Source organism: Schistocerca piceifrons, chromosome 1 (assembly GCF_021461385.2).
Source record: "Schistocerca piceifrons isolate TAMUIC-IGC-003096 chromosome 1, iqSchPice1.1, whole genome shotgun sequence".
NCBI lineage: Eukaryota > Metazoa > Arthropoda > Insecta > Orthoptera > Acrididae > Schistocerca > Schistocerca piceifrons.
In genome coordinates this window covers 951,632,155-951,647,519 of record NC_060138.1, presented here as the reverse complement: position 1 = coordinate 951,647,519, position 15,365 = coordinate 951,632,155, and positions in this window count along the sequence as shown.

Genomic DNA, 15,365 nt, shown 5'->3' with positions numbered 1-15,365 from the left:
GCAGCAGCTCCATCGTGCATGAACCACATGTTGTGTCGTACTTGTAAAGGCACATGTTCTAGCAGCACAGGTAGAGTATCCCGTATGAAATCATGATTACGTGCTCCATTCAGCGTAGGTGGAAGAAAATGGGGCCCAATCAAGACATCACCAACAATGCCTGCCCAAACGTTCACAGAAAATCTGTGTTGATGACGTGATTGCACAACTGCGTGCGGATTCTCGTCGGCCCACACATGTTGATTGTGAAAATTTACAATTTGATCACGTTGGAATGAAGTCTCATCCGTAAATATAACATTTGCACTGAAATGAGGATTGACACATTGTTGGATGAACCATTCGCAAAAGTGTACCCGTGAGGGCCAATCAGCTGCTGATAGTGCCTGCACACGCTGTACATGGTATGGAAACAACTGGTTCTCCCGTAGCAATCCCCATACAGAGACGTGGTCAACGTTACCTTGTACGACAGCAACTTCTCTGACGCTGACATTAGGGTTATTGCCAACTGCACGAAGAATTGCCTCGTCCATTGCAGGTGTCCTCGTCGTTCTAGGTCTTCCCCAGTCGCGAGTCAAAGGCTGGAATGTTCCGTGCTCCCTAAGACGCCATTCAATTGCTTCGAACGTCTTCGTGTCGGGACACCTTCGTTCTGGAAATCTGCCCCGATACAAACGTACCGCGATACGGCTATTCCCTGTGCTAATCCATACATCAAATGGGCATCTGCCAACTCCGCATTTGTAAACATTGCACTGACTGCAAAACCACGTTCGTGATGAATACTAACCTGTTAATGCTACGTACTGATGTGCTTGATGCTAGTACTGTAGAACAATGAGTCGCATGTCAACACAAGCAGCGAAGTCAACAGTACCTTCCTTCAATTGGGCCAACTGGCGGTGAATCGAGGAATTACAGTACATACTGACGAAACTAAAATGAGCTCTAACATGGAAAGTAAGCGTTTCCGGACACATGTCCACATAACATCATTTCTTTATTTGTGTGTGAGGAATGTACCCCGAAAGTTTGGCCGTACCTTTTTGTAACACCCTGTAGATAACATCAGAGAATTCGCATATATCGTTGACGATTAATTTCTCTCTCATGTTTACTATTATTTTAACAATACTAACGGAAACCTTACGAAAATTGTGAGCTGTATTATAAGAAATGTAATAAAACTACCCACAATAACCTTACGACGAAAGTCTGTTTTAATAAAACTAAGTATCTGTACACAAGCGTGCCTCTGTCGTCACGAATTGGTAAAATACTACTCACTTTGATTTTTATTTGGTCCGTGTTTAATTGGTATGCTGTGTCATACTCAAGATGTATGCAAATGTGGCATTTCATAAATAAAGTTAAGCATTCCTAGAAACCCAAAATTTGCTTGTCAGCAGCGGAAAGAGGCGTTACCTGTTGTGCTGCATTGTAAGCTTTTCACCATGAGCCGAAAGTATTTTCTTGATATTTCTTTAGCGATGTTTGATCTGACTGCTTGTAGCTCTTTCACAGAAGGGATAAAAACCCTACACTCAGTGAGACTGGAACTGCGAACCATACCAACAGTGCTGGCGAAGAGTACGGGTCTTACCTTTCTCTTACGAGACGAGTAGTGGCTAGAACCGGTAAATCGCTATTTGAAGGACGAGATTAGTTGCGATTTCCACGTGCAACGACTTTCCTGGGCTGAAAACCGTAAATTTGCAAACTTTTGTTACACCTCAAGCGATAATAACTCAGATTATCAATGGAAATGACATGTAAAATCAAGTGAACTTTGAGGCTTATTTCCGCGCACACCAGGAAGTAACTCGTCGATCACAGAGTTGTCAAACATACATTGCCTTGTTGCCAAATCTCAGTTACAGTACCAGGAGGAAGAAGACGAACTGATGTGATCTTACAGCGGGCTGGGAAGTGACCATACCTGGCGTCACAAAGACACGGCTGCTACGGCCTGGAACGCGTAGTGCGTCTGATTCGCATTTCTGTAACTAGGTTTAGGGACTGGAGCGTAGTTACTAATAATACTCACAAGGGAAACTCCCCGTCGCACCCCTTCTCAGATTTAGTTATAAGTTGGTACAGTGGATAGGCCTTGAAAAACTGAACACAGTCAATCGAGAAAACAGGAAGAAGTTGTGTTGAACTATGAAAAAAATAAGCAAAATATACAAACTGAATAGTCCATGCACAAGATAGGCAACATCACGTACAGTGTTTATTTTAAGACAATTATTATCTTTCCGTCCGTCCATCCGATGCGAGGTAACTGCGCCGTAGTTTGGGGACGCTACACCTAAACAATCATCGAAACACACGACTTCAGTCGACTACAGCACACGGAAGAGAGAGTGTTCCTGCTAACGAGGCTCCCTGGCTGGCAGTTGACTGTTCGCTTCTTTGGACGAGAGTGCGTTAAATACATGAGATGTATTCCGTGGGCAATATGAATCCAGCAAATATAGCTCGCGACTTTAATAACAAGGTCAATGAATATTTACCGAACTGTAAGGAATCGGAAAGTTCCTTAAGGGATCGAACGATTGTCGAACATTTGTATGATTATTTCCTACATTTGTTGATAAACTCTACCTGTAGTGATGACGATAGCTTGCTGATTGCTGCGGGGCTGTATGTACCAGATGATGAGACAGTTGACGATCCGTATGGTTCAAATGGTTCAAATGACTCTGAGCACTAAGGTCATCAGTACCCTAGAACTTAGAACTATTTAAACCTAACTAACCTAAGGACATCACACACATCCATGCCCGAGGCAGGATTTTAACCTGCGAGCGTAGCGGTCGCGCAGTTCCAGACTGAAACGCCTAGGACCGCTCGGCCACTCCGGCCGGCCGATCCGTATGAAGAACACGAAGAGGAAATACTGCGACTTCAATATGATTGTATTTCTTTGGTTTACATGAAGGAAATGCTCCAATACAGGTTACTGTCCAAACCAATTAAATGACGTAAATATAGATTATGGAGTGAAGTAACAAATAAATTTATGAAATTGAAAGGGATGGAGGAAAAACGCACAATTAAATATTGCAAAGAAGTCGTGGAACGACAGTTTCCTACAAAATATATACAGATAAAACACCTTGTTACTTTGTGACAAAATATTATTTCAGTACAATAAAAAGTCTTTTGAAATCACTTATGCCCACCTGTCACAAAAGTTAGATAACAAACACTTTGCTCCTCGAAATCGATTGCACCTATGTGCAGTCTTGAGACGTTTAAATAAATCGTCTTAACGGCACTAAATCGTGGTTTGTGAATCGTTTACCGGCCGTTCTCTGCCGCATTTCGCTGGCTGGAAGGCATAAAGCTTACTGACAAATTTCACGGAAGGAAAAGGGGGACGAAATGTCTCCCACTGGAATGTCATATTGTTTCATTTAAATGATTGCAAAATCATGTAAAACGAACAGTCAGGTTGTCAGTATATGCACATTACTGTTGTCAGTATGATGTTGCACTGCCCAGGGCCTATAATGATAAAGGGCCCGATTAGGTCAGGCATATCGTATACAGAAGTGGAAGAGAGAGCACCACTAAATTCTAATTCGTATGCATTGCATACACACAGAAATTACTGTTACAGTGTACTTATGGAGCCCTAAGAGTGAATTGCGTAATTTCCGGTGAGAAAGAGCACTGGCAAACAGTCTTCACTACATAAGGTTACTTAATCTGGTGTCACTCTGAGCTAGAATTTATGGTCAGCGACTAAGTGAAAGGTCAATGAGTCAGATGCTTGTTTTGCTACTGTGAAATACTTTCCTACATTATAGAAGCGAATATTAAATTTGAAGTAATATTGCGAAAATTTTGTACTTGGATACTTGGAATGAAAATCTTTCTGTTTATTGCAAAGGAAAACAATTGATTTTCTAAAACATTGTCTCTACATAAATTGGCATCTTAAAACAATGCATTCACCTGTGGCTACATTATAAAATTTTAAATTTACTGGCAAGTGACGTACATATCCACAAAGTTTGCTGTTTCTTTTGTTCATCCCAGAACTTCAGCCAGGCTTTATGCCCGTACAAGAGAACAGCAGTGGCACTACTAAGGTGCCCGTGCAGGACCGCCAACTGCGCACGACGAATCGCCAGCTGTCTGAGCTGCGAGGGGAGAGCACAATGCAGCCATCAGTCTGACGCGATAGGTGGCTCTCCTGTCGTCCCCATCAATTACGTCTGCAATGCGCTGGTTCTCTCTCCCAGTCAAATCCCCCTCCCTCTCTCTTCCTCCTACCCTGTCGGGACAAATGTGTCGACGTTCTGTGGACAAAGGGAACGCGGTCGACGCTGTTTGCGTTCTCCTACCAGAGGGCAGGCCCTGAGTTATGGGGGGACCGATTCGCGAAAATAGCTCCCACTCTGCATCAACTGTCCCGATTCCGCGTTTCATGGTAATTACTTAAGAGCTGCAGTCGAACGGCGTAGGTAGCGGCGCTGTCCCGTGAGGTTTCGAAACTGTCTCACTGATGAAGCAAATGCATTAGGAGGACTTCGCTGCGGTGAATACTAACTGCTCGTGATTCAGTGCTACAAATACCACTATGACGACTCAGTTACCTAATTCTGGTAACTCTACCACAGTATGAATATTTCGTCTATAAAGGAGTGCATCATGAGGGCTGCGATTGGTGTTAAATACAATAAAATAGTTTAGGGCGTCGCTTACTAGTTCATTTCCCCGCTATGCGTCGTCTTTAGGTGGAGAACACTGTAGTTTCTTTCTTTTTTTTTATACTTCGGGAAAAGGATAAGTCAGAATATTCATTATATTCATTAGGGTCAGGCCGTATTCTGGATCGAAGTTATATAGGCAATTTTCGTGTCAATTATGAGGATATAAAATAAGGACACTAAAACACCCAGTCCCCAAGAGAAGTAAATCTCGGACCGTGGTGGGAAACGATCCCAGGCCCCTTCGGTTACCGATCTGCCACGCTGACCCCGCAGCTAGGAAGACGAACTAGATAAATTGTTAGTGATAATGAAGAGCACAGACTTCTTTTCACAGCAGACCAAGTGTAAGGCAGGTTAAGTTTCGTCTTTTTCTGGTGTTAAATTGATTTTCATAAAAGGCACTCTTTAACCAAAGAAATGAATAAACAAAAAGTGTAGTTATAAAGGAAGTGGAATCGAAAGAATGCTGCATACAATTCCTTGTTGTACGTGGTCTTCGCTGTACATTATGTGTACACTGTCACTTCAAAGATATTATATACGTCAGAGTTGCCAAGTAACTGGGAGAAATGGGGAACGCCGCTCAAATCTATAAGAACTCCTAGACCGTCGACGAGAACTAATGATATCTCATTGACAACAATCTATGACATGTTAGTGTACTTACATTGTTCTTTTCTGGTTACTGAACAACTCTCATGTACTAACGATTTTCGCAAGAACCGTACTTTCAATAACGAGATATACGTGTCCATTTTTGGGGTCCAGATGAGAGAAGGTAGCTGGGGTTCATGCCGTGCTTATTAACTGTCAGAAAAACTTCGATAGAGAGCCACAGCGTAACCTTGCAGACAAGGATGTGAATGTCAGAATCGATAAACTGTTGGATTGAAGACTTCTAAGTGAGCAAAATTTAATATATCGTTCTTAATGAAGAGGTGTCGTCAGAAAAGAAGTTGCTTTCTGGCACACATCAAGTTAATGTGATGGGTTCCTTGCCATTCATAATATACAGAGTGAGTCACCTGCCCCTACCGATTCGTTTTACGCATCCCACACTACATCTCTATCAGGAACAGTATCCAGACAGGCAACAGCCACGTAATCGATTTAAGTACCCTCACAGAGCTCTGAATGACTTTTAGCAAACGAAATCGTACTGTAAAAAATACAAATAAGGATTAGCTATGAGTTACACAGGATATTTGTACCAAGATATACCTTACTTCTGCCATCCTTATCCAAATGTCTCCAATTTTTCTTTGCGTAATTAGCAGTGTAGTCATACACGTTTTGGGTGTCTCTGTAACTTTATTCCGTATATAGTACCTAATCTCTCATACATGTTTCAAAAACGTTGCCTTGTAAATTGCGGTTCATCATCAGAAACAACGAAATTAGGAGGGAATATCAAAATGGGTAGTGACAAAGAAACAACTTTCTGGTATATAACCTCTGAATAATTTACAAAATATTAAGTACTATAAACGATATAGTTCTAGAGAGACATCCAAAACCTGTATGGCTACACCGATAATTGTACAAAGAGAGATTGGAGAAAAGGGAAAAGTGCGGTGGTGGTAAGATATATCTTGGTCCAACAATAATCGTGTAACTCAAGGTTAATCAATCCTCTTTTGTGTTTTTTACAGTATGATTCCGTTTGCTTTTTAACAGTCACCAAAAGTTTTGAGAGCGAATTTTTATCGGTTACGTGGCTGTCGCCTGTTTGGATACCGTTGCCTATAAGGGCGTAGTGTGCGGTGCATAAAACGAATTGGCAGGGGCAGCTGACGTACCCTGTATATAGGGTGTAAACGATAACTATTTACAGTGTACCACAGTGATGTACCTGAAGTCCAGAGGGAAGGATTGACATAGGACACTGGTGGCCTATCAAGTCTGGACACATCTTCAGACTGGCCTATAAAAGCCACCTTAGCGGTAGTGCATGCGAGTCACGATAGATTTCACTTGAATATTACAAACCACTTGTTCTCGCACGTTCAAAATACAAAACTGACTTTCTGTAAATTTCATCTCAAAATAGTGTGAATTTTGGCCGCATAAATTTAACAAGTAAGTCGTTTTGTTGGTCTGGCATTCTTACGATGTGACTACAGCTATAAGGGATATGTTTAGATCGAACTCTAAAAGTATTTTGTTTTTGCATAACGTCTACAAAAGTTTTTTTTACCTTCATTGCACTGACGGGAACGTTTAAGTTCATGATGTTAACGAAGTAGTCGACTAAACCGGTGGCGTAAGAGAGCAAGAGAATACTGAAAATCTCGTGCGACGTTCATGAGCTGTAACATGGTTGGCTTGTGTAGACAAATTTGAGATTGTTTCACGGCTTCATAGACTCCATGTGTCCTATGTCAAACTCTTCGTCTCGACTTCCCTTACACCACAGTCGTACGTTGCAAAGATTATTCGTTTACACATTGTACCTGTGTATAAAGTCTGTGGAGCTCTTCGTAGACGATTCAGTTGCGAACAGGGAGGCGGCATCGTCAAGAACGGTTATGAAATTTATAGAGATTTGTAGATGATCAGTTCCTACTGAAAAGAATAGCAGCCGACCATAAACATAAATAAATATGATTTAAAGAGCGTAAATGGGCGAAAAGATCCGACGTCGTTTGGGTACGCGATTGGAATCAGCCAGTGAAATTGCTCACGACTTTCATAGTGTGTAGGAGGTTCTAACGGGAGAATCTAAAGGCGAAATAATCACAGACGTGGTGAGTCAAAACATAATAAGGATCAATTTAATAAGGTGTTGGTCTACCTTTGGAACGCAATAAAGCACCGATGGCATGGTTTCGACCCGAAGATCTCTTAGCGCAAGGCACACAGTAGTAAATTACAGGCCGGTGGTTTCCCATTGTGACACTGACATTTATCTTGCTGGAAGATGCCATCGCTAAGGAAAGCATCAAGGATGACGGGAAGCAGTGGCTCGCAATAATGCTGAAGTGGCCCACAGCTGTTATGGTGCCTTGATTACTGCCACAGGACCGATGGAAGCCCTTGTTAATGTCGAATACAGCTGCCCTCGCCTGTCTCAGTCCTTGACGCGGTGCACATTTCGAGCATCCGTTTGCCAGGATGTCTACGTATCCAGACGCGAAACAAGAAACTTGATCCACGCCACCTAGCGTCACGTATCCACTGGTCCACTGTTCCAGTCTGGAAGCTGCTGACTGCGGTGCTGGTCGGTATCGGGGCACATATGAGTCGTTTGCTGCGGAGAAAAGTTCTCAACATTGTGCCCTAAACGTTTGTTCCGAAACATTTGTGTGTGCACCAGCATTGTACTTTGCCATCATACCCGTCACAGCTCACTGCTTTTCTTTACATATCTGGCGACCCTCTGAACTCATCGTTCCACTATGAGGCTTGGACATCCAACACTTTGTCGCTTTTTTGTATGTTTGGGACATAAAGTGAAATCAAAACAGTTACGACTGTAAATAAGTTTTCCATCAAATATCGACAGCTAGGGATAAAAGACTAATAATATGCCACAGCAATAGGGGAAAACAAGATGAAAATTGGGAAGAGAAAAGTTCGAACACGAAAACGTGCTTATGTTTCGTAAGCGAATTTACAACGGATCTCAAGCATGTGACCAGATGAGGGCAAACGCAAGTGCCAATCAAAGACGTGAAGAAATGTCCCACTGAAAATGTCTTAAAGTCAAAGTCGAAACGCATCTCGGAGAAATAAAATACATTGCAGCAAGGAAACGAGGTTTTTATTTACAAAACAAAAAATTTCTGTGCTTGCTGCAGATGATGGCCACGCAAACAAACTTGTTTTCCTGCTCAAGCCTTACACTGATTCCACCTTTGCACTTGAGCCTACTCATCATACAGCAGACATTCATGTGTTTATCGATGTGACGTGAGGCTAAAGATAAGGCCAGCCCTCGCGATAAACGGGAAATCCAGGTTCGAGTCCCGGTCCGGCACAAATTTTCGTTGTCGTCATTACATTATTCAGCTAACGGTGTCCATATTCGCTACGGCGAGTATATATCATGTGTTTCTCGATGTATTCGCAACCAAATCTCCAAATAGAGAAATCTGCACCAATCAGATTTCTGCACCTTGTTTGTCTGCTCACAATGTGGTAGTCATGACTAGCTCGTTGCAGTGTCCAAGGAACGAACAACAACTGGCGAGTTTCAGTGATTTTAAGCCCTTGAATGACTGAGCTTCAGCTGACGTCTATGATATTTTTTGGCAAAAAGTGGCAGGAAATAACCTCAACATCAACAACGGAGTACCCAATTTCACTAAGACATTCAATAATTCATACTGCAAACAAACTCCTCTAAAAAAAAAGTAAGAGTAAGGAGGAAACGTTCACCATGGCTTGCAGACCACCTCAAGCACCCCATGTGTCAGATGTTCAGCACACTAGTACCAGACCTTTGATAGTCATCTCCACCTACAAGCAACTACGCAATCGTTTAAGTGATTCTGTGAGGAATGCGAAATTCAGGTACGCTCATTCGCTAACTAAGGACTTTCAGAGACCTGTTGTCCTCTGGAAAAGCCTACGGAGTCTAGAAAAAGCCAAACTCAAATCTGCAGCTAAACCTCTAATTCCTATTGAGGATGTAAAGGAGTTTTACACCACATCGATATCTTTACTTGACCATCGTTCAAGGGTACAAACGGTCGATTAACTTAAATGGTCAGTGAATGATACAAACGAAAATTTTTTTCACCTCCTAGTACGCCCTAACATAATTCGGAAATTAATTGCGCAAAATGGTTCGGTAGCTGCAGGGCACGATAATATAACAGCCCCAAATAACCAATCTTTTCGTCGATCCTCTACCACCTAAAGAAAGGGCCGTTTTTAACCATTCTCTGACCTCCAGAATTTTTACAGCAGCCAGGAAGCAGGTACTCATGAAAGGATGGAAGGAAGATTGGGTTTAACTTCCCGTCGACATCGATGTCATTAGAGACGGAGCACAAGCTCGGATGGTGTCAAGGATGGGGAAGTAAATCTGCCACCTTTCGAAGGAACCATCCGGGAAATTTCCTGCAGCGATTAAGAAAAATTGTGGAAAATCTAAATGTAGATGGCCGGTTGCCGGTTTGAACCATCGTCCTACCGGATGCGAGTCAAGTGTGCTAACCACTGCGCCTCTTAACTCGGTGGCTCATAAAACGATTATCCAAGAGGGAATCTGTCAATCGGACCTCCGAGTATAGGCCCATTTGCATTCTTTCAGCGTTTTCCGAGGGTGTAGAATACGTAGTTCACTATCAGCTTACTAATTATTTAACATAAAATAATGTTTGAATGAATACCAGTCCGGTTTCCGGCAAAACTGCAGCACGTCGACTTCCCTTATGAAAGTGACCTATGAACTAAAACAATTTGTAGATAAAAAACAGGAGACTATTATATGCTTTCTTCATTTCAACAAATCTTTCGACGCTGTCAACTTAGACCTTCTACTTGCTAAACTCATAAGCCAAAATTTTTCTTTAACTGCAGTGCGGTAGTTCCATTCATATATGTCGCCGACGGTATGGAATGATTGGAACAAAACGAAAGTTACAACGGTCCTACAAGGTCAGTGTCGGGCACATTACTCTTCTCATTTTAAATGTTAGTAATGTGTCAATTATTGTCTCCCACTCAGAATATCACCTATACACTGATGGAATTCATTTGTATCTAAGTGCAAATCTAAGAAACCCGTGCAGAGCCATCCGGCATGTAAATGCCAATTTATTTTCCTATCAGTGTGGGCACAGAGCAAAAATTTGAAACTTAACTCATCTAAAGCGAAAGCCATCTTAGTCGCTTGCCAGAAAACTTATTACCCCTCAGTTCGGAGAATCTCTTCCACCGTTAATCTTAAACGGTACGGAAATACGTCTTCCTCTTTTTCAGAGAATTTGGGACTACTTCTGGATCGTCATTCAGACTAGACTGGGCACGCAACTTCTTACCGTAAGAAAGTGTTTGCTTTACTTCACTCACTATGGAAAACAGAAAAAAATATTTCCTTTAGTGCTGGAAAGGAAGCTCGTAGAGACACTAATATTCGTATTATGTGATGCAATTTTCCAAGAAATTTCGTGTGATGACTGGAACTGGCGATGATTGCTTGTTTACGAGACATCAGTGACGTAAGCTTTCACAATCATATCGCACCAGCCTACGAACAATTGTCATGGCTACGTGCAGACACTCGTAGAGACTATCATACTCTATGTTTTCTCTATCGTGTTCTCAATCACTGAACTCCCTCTTATTTGTTTTCAGCTCTTACTCTACCGTATGAATAGCAAAGTAAAATTATCTCCGTATCATCATGAAGCACTGCCATGTTCTGTTAATATTTTCTGTATCAGAGATGCGACTTTGGAATGAACTTACTCAGAATGTCAGAGAAATCAAATACCTTCCAGACTTCAAATGACAGCCAATGGTCCACCACCTACCACAACAGCCATCTCTCCTACACTCTGTGCAACTCATTCTCGTCAGTCCCTGTCTCCCAGATCTTTTCTCTACCACTTGCACAAGGTCGGTTGTCGATTTAAAATTATATTTTCGCATATTTTACTGTTCGCGTCGCTTATTCTTCGTAATGTTTCATTGATTGTATTAATACCCGTTTGTATTGTGATACAGTGTGAAATTTCGAACATTCGCGAGTGCCGCGATAAACCAGTATTGTTGTCGTCAGTTGTAGGCTTAGACATAAATTGCGCTCTTTTAAAATTTTTAAAGGCAGTAGGCCCATCCTCGTTCAAAACAATCTTTCTCTAGTTTCACTGTACAATTACATGAGAAATACACTATGTGATCAAAAGTATCCGGACACCACCAAAACATACGTTTCCATATTAGGTGCATTGTGCCACCACCTACTGCCAGGTATTCCATATCAGCGACTTCATTAGTCATTAGATACCGTGAGAGAGCAGAATGGGACGCTCCGCAGAACTCGCGGACTTCGAACGTGGTCAGGTGATTGGGTGTCACTTGTGTCATACGTCTGTACGTGAAATTTCCACTTTCCTGAACATCCCTAGGTCCACTGTTTCCGTGCAGGGTTCCGGTCTTTCAATTGCAATCAAGACTTTAATAAATATGGCAAAGGTAATGTTAATCAGAACACTGGGAGGAGTTGTGGTCTATATAACAATTGATTTATTCATTCTTAACGTCGCATGACAAAAGATGGCAAAGGAAACGCCGAAACTCCACAAAAACATTTTTTATTTGAGAATCGCCTTCAATAATATGGGTCTATGGTTGACAAAGTGATCAGCTGGGGATCAACACACCACACTAATCAGAACTAATCGCTTCATAAATGTGAATCCGTGGTATTACCCAAGAACTATGCTACTATCAAGCATCTACACTTTACTACTCCACAAAGAAAAATATGGCTCCAAAGAACAGGGTGCTGAGAAGCATATATTGGAAACCTACGCCGTAGCAGCTAATAATTTACCCTTCTGCTGGTCAGGGCGGCACACCACTATGCACTCGAAGATTGCAGTAATGGACGGCGGCAATCTGTTACACTGAACAACAAATTTGAAGTGAAAGTGTGAAACTTGCATGATTTTGAGTTAGTTGTGTTTATTTAAGTGTAAAATGATACGAAATCATTATCTTCATAGATAATTAGCACCATTTTCTAAAAAAAAAGTAATCTACATTTTTGTGTAAATAACACACTAACTTAATATGCAGTCATGTTCAAATGTTCAGGATAACAAATTTTAAGTGAGTAACTACTTGAATTATATTATGTGTAATGCACTGATAAATTGCAGTGCCATTCTGGAAATACAAAATTAAAATATTAAGAAAAAAATGGAGATAATTTACATGACTGAAAATATTTTTAAGTCTACTTTGTACCAGAACTATGTAAAGCACAAAATAAAATACATAAATTGACTAGTCACAAATGTGTATAAAGGATTAAAAATGTTAAATGTCCATATGTACAGTATGTACAACTGCATATTTTGTTCAGAGATAAATTCAGAAGATGAACGTTTTTGCTTGGCTTGACGTTTATACGCTTACTTGGGAACATCCCTTATGACAGTCCAGCAGTAATTACTTCTGAGAGCCTTCATTAGACCATTTATGTCTACACAGGCCACAGGACTATCTTGCATGTTAAAAAAAGGAGTGAATTGTTGCTCTCTTCTGAGGTAGAATGAAACATTTACATTGCTTTCCAGAAAACTGAGCTGCTGCAAGCTTGATGCTAAAGTCTCATCCTTAGATTTAGAGAGCTCCAAACCTCTAATGAGATCACTTAACTCATTTTGATACAATTTTTGTGGATCATCAGTATATGATATATTTTGAAGTATCTCTGGATCTTGTGATGCACATGGTTCAGGACATTCAGAATCTCTATCAGAAGTAATCTTGTACTCTGTCGGTGGTTCAGTTATTGGAAGTCCTTCCCCATGTAGAACTGGACGTATGGCAAATGCAATGTTCGGATAGATCACTGTCTCCTTTTTCTTCTTAATAGGAGGAACCATACAAAAGTAGCAGTCACTGACATTGTTAGTTGGCTCATGTCACATCGTGGGCACTGCAAAGGGCATTGAATACTTTCCTATGTATCCAATTCCTGAGCTTGCTGACACAAGTGCTACACATCACATGAGGAGCCCAGGGTTTATCCTAATCACCTATCTTGCACCGAAAATGGCAACTGTATGTTTTTTTAATCAATGGAGTTATTTGCTGTCTTTGCGAAGCAAATGTCATTTCTCTGCACACAGATCAGAATGTGTCAGCACTGTTAACACAAACTCGTGGCATTTTTTTTCACTTCAGTAGCAGTCAACTTGAACAACTGGTAGTTAATTTGGAAGAAAATGTGCAAAAACTATTACATGCATTAATAAACTCACTGGAGTTGAAAAGGAGAGAGACAACACGGTCACAAAATTTTGTATCAAAATGTTTATATCCAAAATATTGCACACAAGTATGACCAGGGGCAATAATGTAATCCATTGTTACCAGTTATTATGAGTTTCACAAACCATTATAATATTTGATTTTAAACTTAACATAAGAAACCATTATATACTTCCTCACTGTAATAAAACAATGTAAAACGGAAACTGGAGCTAATATTGAATTGCCTTTGTGATATTCGCAATCAGCACATTAGAACTGATAGGAATTGGCTATTTTCATTCGATTTACATTTTCATTGTTGAACAGTGTTATTAATCGCGCACACCCGAAAAAAATGCAAGTACGCGGTCACTCGGTCGGCTGATTTGGAACACAGATACTTCGCTACGAGTATCTGAAACCCCGGTGGATTCCAGTGTGCACGTCGGCCCGTTTTCTTAATTGCCAAACCAATCTGACTTTTTGATACGAGTATGTGTGACGGAATATGTGAAATGTTTAGACGGCCAGCTCAGAACAAATAAGTACACCCACACATCACTTGTTGTGTGCATGATGCAAGAAGCAGTACCTCTGACAGTTCAGATAGTGACTGGCACAGGCTCCAAGTGGTACACCAGCAAAGGACACAATCTCACCATTTAGGTTAAGACCTTCCGTTCTTTACTAGCGAGGCGCTAGTCTAGAGGGAGTTCTTTTTATCTAAGCTTTCCTCGAGACCTAGGTAGCATAGCACATTTACATGCTTAGACTACTCCTACTTTAGCACAAGCCAGTCACGAGTTGGAGCATGGCATTCGAAGCTGAGAGACTGCCCTTTGCTCTGCATACACAGATTTGACCAACCAGCGACTTTAAAAATTAATTGGGAGTAAAGGAAAGAAGATTCAGCTTTGCGGCCTCTTTCCCACGCATTTACGCCATGTCTTTTCTAAAAGCATGGCCTGGCTGGAACCACAGCCCTCCATAAAAAGGTCATTATGTCCCGGTTGCATCCATTTCGAACTTTCCAAAGAATGGCCATAAACTTGCTAAAAGCCTTGTGCCTTCACAAATGTGTATCAGAGTCTGGACGCCTGGGCGCCACTGACCTGCTCCATGGAAATTCGCAGAAACTCACAGCCATATCATTAGCTTCCTACCTAACAAGGGCCCATCCTCTGCTTTACTGCCGGTCATCAATGCTCTGCTCATAGCTCCAGTGACTCCTCGGCGCTAGTCAGCCTACCTGGACATGGCCACTGACTGAGCAACACCACCCAATGTGTCTGGACAGCGAGACCGTGGGGCTGGGAAGTCTGCAAATGTTTTCATTCTTGTTCCGCAGAGAAAGCGCTCTCCTCATCCCCAAATGCTTTTACTGCAATCAATTAACTCGGCTCCCTATTCTTACAAACGCAACTAATGGTTACTGCTATTCCTTTACAAGAGCACACAAGCAAGAGTATTAACTACAGCCAAACATTTCATCATGTGAATGAAGTCAGATCGTATCAAATATAGCAGCCAAGCAATATGGATCATCTTCCCTAAGAACATTAAGCAGCACCAAACCATACAATAAGTGAGAGTGCCCTGCAATCTCTCATCCGATGTGATAGCGAAGTGGAAATGTGAAGGGACACGTACAGTAAAATAGCCGACCTCGTCTGTTGACTGGCAGAAACCGCCGAC